This window comes from Opisthocomus hoazin, chromosome 8 (genome assembly GCF_030867145.1).
Source record: "Opisthocomus hoazin isolate bOpiHoa1 chromosome 8, bOpiHoa1.hap1, whole genome shotgun sequence".
Taxonomy (NCBI): Eukaryota; Metazoa; Chordata; class Aves; order Opisthocomiformes; family Opisthocomidae; genus Opisthocomus; species Opisthocomus hoazin.
Genome location: NC_134421.1, coordinates 33057018 through 33064826, shown reverse-complemented (window position 1 = coordinate 33064826; position 7809 = coordinate 33057018).

The following is a 7809-nucleotide window of genomic DNA, read 5'->3' as shown; positions in this document are numbered from 1 at the left end:
GGTATGGTTTAGATCTAAAGCACTCAACAAATAAGTAAGTCGAGAAATGTGGGTGTCTTTATGGAGGGATGCCATAGCCACAGATGAATCATGAGAAAACTTTAAAGAGCCATATAAAATTGTATGAAAAGAGCCCTGAGGGGCAATAAGAGAATCACACATGACATGGGATTTGAAGAGATAAGTCTTCAATCAGAGCATGAAATTGCATTAAACTAACTTCATTATAAGTGGAGTTTGGAAACAGCATTTTGTACCAAAAACTACACAGCTATAAAGCTTCATGCACGGAGAACATTCATTAAAGAAAGCTTGAGCTGTAGCACTGCTTTCTCTGAGATCAGAAATGTCTGAGGGAAACTGTGCTAGGGCAGAAGCAATATAGGAAGCAAGCACAAGCATTCACACACTGGCCCATCGAAAAAGCTCAGTGTGCAAGGACCTTTTGCGCATGAGAGGCCCTCTTCCTTTTCACCTCCCCGCTTTGCTTCACAGCACTCGTGGAATTTAGGCAGGTTGTGGTCTGCGCCGGCAACGCCCTGGAACAACTCCCAGAGTAGTACATAGCCCCGGGCTGTTGGAGGACCCCAGGCCTGTCTGGGGGCAGAGAGCTCCACAGCATCTCTGGACCCTTCCCCAGCCTCCCTCCTTGGGACGTGTAAGACCAGCTCAGCTAAGTTTTTTGATCATTGTAGGAAATTTAAACTGTTGAAGATAGATATGATTTAGATCTGAAGTATGTTTTCATTAGAATTTTATACTTATGGCTGTGGATGTTGAAGAAATTTGCCAAAGCATCTTGGATTTGTTTAAACTTTTTTTAAAATATGCCTATTGAATATTAACCACAAGCAAGTTCTGGTAAGATCACAGTTCCTCCGAAACCTTGAAGAACGTACCTGCAATTTCTATGTTTACTAATCTCTTTGGAAAAAGCGAAAATAGACTTTCCTAGGACCGGATAGATGCTTCTTTCCTCAGATGGAAAACAGAAAATAATGTCAAAGTTAATATATTTCTTAGTGGGTTTCCAACGTGCTAAGTATAGAAACTCAGTATCTGAATTTACTACAAATCCTACACATCTCATGGCTATATTTAATGGCATCCAAAGTAAAAATATGTCATCAAAGATTAAAAGCTAACACGCAGTTTCTATTAAGTGACAGATTCTCAAGTTAAATTATCTGTATGAGTTGATGATTTTTTATTTCCTGGTTACACAATGCTTTTTTAAATGCCTTGGAGAAGAGGAAAGCCAAAATTATGGCACAGATTACATCTGCAGTTCTACCTACAAGTATGGAGGTCCCGCAGATAATTGCAGAGGCTTATGAATGACAGCAAAGGCACGAGAAACCTTGCTGCTATTTGGCCATATGTGAAATTGCTTCCATTACCCCTTCACTAAGTGTTTAGATGATCAGCTATGCCCTACAAATAACAAAGTCGGTGCCACAAACTGCTCAAAAGATTTTCCCAGCAAAGAATTTGTAAAACACCATCCGTTTGTTGGCCCTCCTTACAGATTAGCAGAGGAGGATTATCAGTGCACAGCCTGGGTGCAGCGCAGGGTGGGAGCCTCTTACGCAGAACCCCCAGCTCCTCGCCACGACAGCGGAGCTGTGCTGACATGCTGACTTTGCCCTCTGTGGCATGCAAGAAACCAGACAGGAAGAGGCATGTTTTGGCAGAAAAATACACCAGTACACCTATAGTGAGCCTGGAGTAAACCATCTCGCCTTTGACACTTCCAAAGCAGCTACAGCTGGTTTTATAATGCTTTTATCTTCCTTCTCCTCTGAGGCTTTCATCACTTTGAGTCTTTTTCTCCTTTTTACACTGCCTTCATTTCCCCTTGTGAGGTGCCTCCCCATGGCCAGGCTGTGACCAAAGCCCCATATCAGATGATTCACTGTGCTGCCAGTCATATGTTCAGGTCCAGACTTGAAAAACTGGTTTGTCCTGGGTAGCAGAGAGCTCTTTGAACAGTGGGATGTGGATAGTGGATAATAAAAGTTCATTTGCCATTGGAATTTCTGTTCAGTGCAGTGATCAGTGCACAACAGAGAAGACAGGTAAGAACTATATTCAGTGTGGAGCTTGCAAACTCAAAGAGATCGGTTGATGTCTGGAACTGCTGAATCAGTAGGGACAGCCCGTATAAGATGTGCAGAGACAGATCTCAGACTGTCACAGCATTCATCCTTCAGCTGAGGGGATACTTTACCTCTTGCAACCTCACCTGTTTGCCTAAGGTCTCTACCCAATACAAGTTTCTGTATTTCCTGATTAAACTTCTGTCTAAACAGTAGTGCAAAGCAGAAGAGCTTTTTCCTGCTTTCACAGTAAGTTGCTCATCCATGATGCCAAAAAAACCCAAATGCTGTTTGTCATCAGCCTTGACAGCATTTTGGCACTCATCTAAATGGACAATGCTGTCTAAAGAAGACATGTTTGTAGTCCAAACAGTAGGAAAAACAGCTTCAAACCAGTGGGAAATGGGAGCATCTGTTTTAGTCCTTAAAGGTATTTGTGACACTGGATGTGACCGAGATTGCAGCCAGTCTACCGCACCTCATGTCCTGGGTTCAACTTTGGCAAGCAGATCTTATTGCAGTACCATAACAGGTAGTAATACTTCAACTGTAAAAAATTAAGTATACTTCCATGTCTGACTCTTAGCAAATACTACAGTGCCCTAACAGATCTTATTTATGGAGAATTATTTTGCATTGGAACATAGGTGGCACTGATGTAGCTGCTGAGGTCATATTCAGCTCCCAGAGTCAAACAATTACAAGATTCCTTGACTTTGTTTTAAAATATCCTTTCATCTAGGCCTTGAGATGAAGAGTAAGAATGGAAAGCATGACAAAAATATACCTGAAAACTCCAAAGACTGAATAAAAAGTAGAAGAAAGGAGACAGCAGTATGGTATTTAATCACGAGTCTTACACCATTTTCATGATTTGGGGTAGCTGACTTGTGATTGACAACACTGTAAGCGGATAAAATTTTTGCAAACTTCTATGCCTCATGTGGCTTAGATATAGCTATGGTTGAGTTCCAGGCTGATCCTGCAGCTGACCACTTGAAAAGGAGTGAGAGTATTTTCAGCCAGTACTAGGCATGTATATGGCTGGCTGAGTCAGCTGTCTAGGGTGCCTTCGCAGCTTCTGCAGAGGAGTGGGGACGGATGGGGAGTTATTCAGCTTATCCTAAAACAGACGTGAAAACAGTCCAGGTGAACTGTGCCCTTAAACTTCCCGTTTCTTTCCAGTGACCAAAAAGTGAGCCCAGGAAACCGAAGTCGTATGAGATGGATCCCACCCAACACCCTCCCCAGTAGGACAGCATCTCTGTTTCACAGCAGACCCTCTTATAGTGCTTTAAAGGAAAAATATGCTTTTTTCCCATTTAAGACTTCTTTACTCTGTTAGAGTGATGCAAAAAGCACAAAAAAAAAAAAAAAAAGAAAAAAAAGAAAAGAGGATCTGGCACTTCTGCGCCGTTTTTCTGGTGAGATGGCTTTGCCCTGACCCAACCCAAAGCTGGGTAGCTGCCTTACAACGGTGTGCAGCCCAAAGCAGCAGGCCCCATCTCTCAGAGGCACTGGTTCGTTGCAGCTCAGCAGTCCACTGACCCCAGCACCACTCCAGTTCCATCTCAGAGCGAGCTAGAATCCACCCAGAAACCAGTTCGTTGTGGTCCCTCAGTGGCAAATACTGCTACTGACTCATTTCCTTCACTTTCCTCCCTCCTATCACACCCTGAGCTGTTACAAGGATGAACAAAGCTGTGTCTCAGAGCAGGATCTGGAGCCTTTCAGTTTCCTGTGGGCTGTATGAGTGAACTGGGCTTCTGTTCGTGTCATACTGGGAACTGATTTCTTGCCTCTTGGGGCTTTTACTTTCACTTTGAAATAATAGGTGTTTGCAGCCATTGACAATGTAAACCCTTCTTTCAAGATGCATATGTTCCTCTGTACTCCAGACAATAAAAATGTAAACTCCTAATATGAAAGATACAGCCCAACATGATTTGGTGAGCATCTCAGCTTGGAAGAGGCAGTGGCCTTACCATCTAAACAAACCTAGTGTCCCAGCCATGTCTATACACCCAGGAGCAAGCAAATCTTACTGTGTCCCATGCCAGTCCCAGCTCCAGGCTGGGAAATGAATAGCTTGGTTAACCTGGTGCTCTCCCCTCTTCACGAGGCCTGGAGAAAGGCAGTGGGGGTGTAAAATACCTGTCGCGCAGAACAGGCACTCAGAGGGGGACTCCCGTGGCGCAGGTGTGTTGGCCACTGGGGTGTTGGCCAGATGTGCATCACGCCCTCCCTCTGACCACGCTTTTCACGTTAGCACCGGAAATCTTGTCCCCGAAGAGGGAGTTTAAACGGGGATACGTCTTCACAAAAGGTTCCTGCTCTGACAAAAGAGTTTCATCAGAAAATCCCCAGCTAGCTCTGTGCCGGACTCCTATCCAGGCGTTCCGTGGCCTGGCGCCAACATCACTCATATGTTCCTGCTTTAGCAAGGTCTAGTGTCTCGAACACTCTCACTTCCCCTAAAGCAACAACTCCTCCACCAGAAAACAAACTTCATGCAGCAGGTCTGCTTGTGATCCGCTTTCCCTCCCAAAGGATGCAGCGTCCTCTCCCCATACACCACTGGCTTTCTTCTAAGCCTTTCATCTGAAAACTTTCTGAAATACATATTTTTAAGCTTTCATTGATATTTGGCTCATATTAGAATAAAATAGGTCCTTAAGTACAAATAAACCCACATACTTTATCCAAGTATTTCTCTTTTCACCTTCCCTGTCTCCCCAGACCTTTTCATTTACTGCTAGCCTTCTTGGCTGTTCTACATCTTATTTTCTCATTTATGTACTTCATGAACAAAGCTGTTCTTTTATGTCAGGGCTTATGTCAGGGATTTCCTATTTCCCAGCGCCTGGTCAGGATTCATTTAAACTGTATGTCTCTGGGTTTAAAATATTTTGTTGGTTTCAAAATGAATTCATCATGGATTAACATACTAATCACTGTCAGTAAGGGTTTCACTATCCAACCTGTAAGTGTATTATTAAGCCTAACTTTGTTAAAAAAATGCTTGCTAAAGGACCGATACTGAATATGATTATTGTAGGTTCGTGTTGTGTAGGCAGGGCTCAATGTATGGGAGATGTTACTAACATAAGAGGTGATATTTTTGACCCCTGGCATTTTCAGCATAACCTGAAATTGTCTTTGCCATAAAGTACAGATTGCTGTGAAGAAAAGATGCCTTAAAAATATAGAGAACAGCCTTTGTCAATGAAGACTCAAAAAGCTTCAGATGCAGCTTTAGAATATCACCTTCTTTTTCAAGCAGCGGGTAGCTGATCTAGGATTATTTCTCCTGGAAAAGGACATGCAGATTTCACATTCAGGTCCAAACATCAGGAACTTGATTCTGATTTTGTTTATGCCCATGTAAATCAGAAGAAGTTTATAAGGCAAGTCACTGTCAGTACAGTTTAGAAATGATTTATCTAACCTTCCTCCCTGCCCTAATTTTTCCAAGGGAAAAAGAATAAACCTGCCAGAAAAATGTGACACTTTCTCTCCAAATTTTCCCTGTTGCCCTCCAGCCGTGGATGGGAAGTGTCCCGAATTATATGAGACCCAGAAAGGTATACAGTTATTTTGTGATCCAAAAATCAGATACTTATATGTTGGAGAATGAGAATTAGGTTATTCTTTTGTTGTTTTACAGACACGAGTAATGTAACTATAATTATATTATGTTCTACAAAGAAAAGATGCTTTCTTAATGTCTTATATGAAAACTCTACATAATACAGGCAGGCAGACAATGTGGTCACCAGTTATGTTTAGAATTAGTACATGGGAAGTACATAACATCTGTCATGAAATTTTTCTCCCAAAATGCAGATTCGATATTTATTTTGACAAGTATATTTCTTCTGTTTCAGGATAACATGACACTCAATCCTCACTTTCACTGAGGCATACCTCTGTTTGGCAAAGTAAGTAAACACATACAAAAAAAAAAAAAACAAGTATAAGTAAGCAAGCCTTAGCTTTCAACATTATTAATTCCTTAAGTCTCCTTTGGGGTAAAACATCCATGCTCTGAAAGTTAAATGGGAGCTTCTTTATTTTTCTACGGTTGCTGCAGACAAAGTGATGCTCTCAAAATAACACTACACAGCAAGTGAGCTGGAGGCTTCACAACCCCCTTAAACACAGAGATCCTCCGGGACTATTCTACCAGATGTGCACAGTCTTTTCACAGCCCAGAGAGGAGTTTCCATCAACCCTCATCTGCTCACTGACCTTCACAGTCCCACTGACATTAAACTTTGCTGCTCTGCAGCACTCTGTGGACACCGGGTTCTTTTCTGGTTCAGATAGTTGTATTGCTTTTTTAGTTTAATCCCCTCACACACAAACCTTTCATTTTGGCCCGAGTGCTGTTTTTTACAAATCTTGAATATGAAAGTTCTATCATTTGCAGACTATAAACATTTCTGAAAAAAAAATGTATTTTCATTCCCACTCATATTTGTCCCACAAGTGCTATTCATTCATCCCCTCTATACATAAAAAGGTTCTTTTCTTTCCAAATGTTTTTTCTGTAGCTAGAAGGACAGGAAAAAAACTGAAGAGTATTACTGAAAACTTTACAGTAACTATCAAAAAGCAGAGTTAGCAGCTTTACCTACTGGCAATGATCCAGATTTATAACTTGCACATGTGCAATTCACATTTGTACTAAAAACTAATTTCCTACTGAAGCCATTGAAGAAAGATGCTGTAGAGAGCCTGGTCCTCAGAAAAGCTAAGAAGCCCATGTTGAGGGACTGTCAGCCTCCCAAGACTGTAATCAGAGCTGAGAGTCCTGAGATGCTTTCAGAGGAATCTCAGTACCGTCCAGCGCTAAGCTCCAAATATTAGCCACTACTGTAAAAACAGTTTCCCTTTTTCCAGTTTTTGCAAGTTTTCTGGGATTATTTCCCTCTGAACAGACTAGCACATGGAGCTAGGATACTCTCAGCTGTTGCATAAAGACTACTCTCTTCAACGCTGCATGAAGTGTCTAAACCCCTTCTTTACTGAGATAGAAAGAAAGAATATGCATACTGGAACAAACCTGGGGCTTTTGTACCTACAGAAGTTCTTAGACACAAGCTCAGCCTTTTGGAGGCCATGATGTGCTTCCTCACTTGCTCTCTGATCCCTTTGACTCATTCTGTATCACACAGGACAATGTCAGAAGCAACGAGCTTCTGAAGACAAGCCTCTGATTGCCAGCATCCATGAAGGATTTCGAAGCTCTGCACAGAGTTTGTTTTAGAGTTGATTCTAAAACTTCAAAAACCTCATCTGCAGGGCCAGGGAATCTTTATGGAACTACTCTGCCTCAGAGCACCTGCCCTGGGTGGATAGCTGGAATGGCAGAGCCCCTGTTAACCTTTCATTGAAAGAACTAATGCAACAACTCAACCCAAAATTAAGTTAGTAAACTTCCTATTTTATGTTATCAGAGATGCTATGAGAAATACTTGTCCCTGCAAAAGTATTTGGCCAAGCCAAAGCTGAAACTTGAGCAACCATGTTTAAATCCACGGCATGAGCCTGTGGAACTTGCACGAAGTGTGAACTAAAATCAAAGCAAATGATAAAACTCTAGTTTTAATTTAAAATAACATGTAAAAGAGAGGTAGGAATGCCAAAAGGAAGAAGAGTGAAAACAGTCTGGCTAAAAGCGAAACAGGATCATTTTCAGGTCATG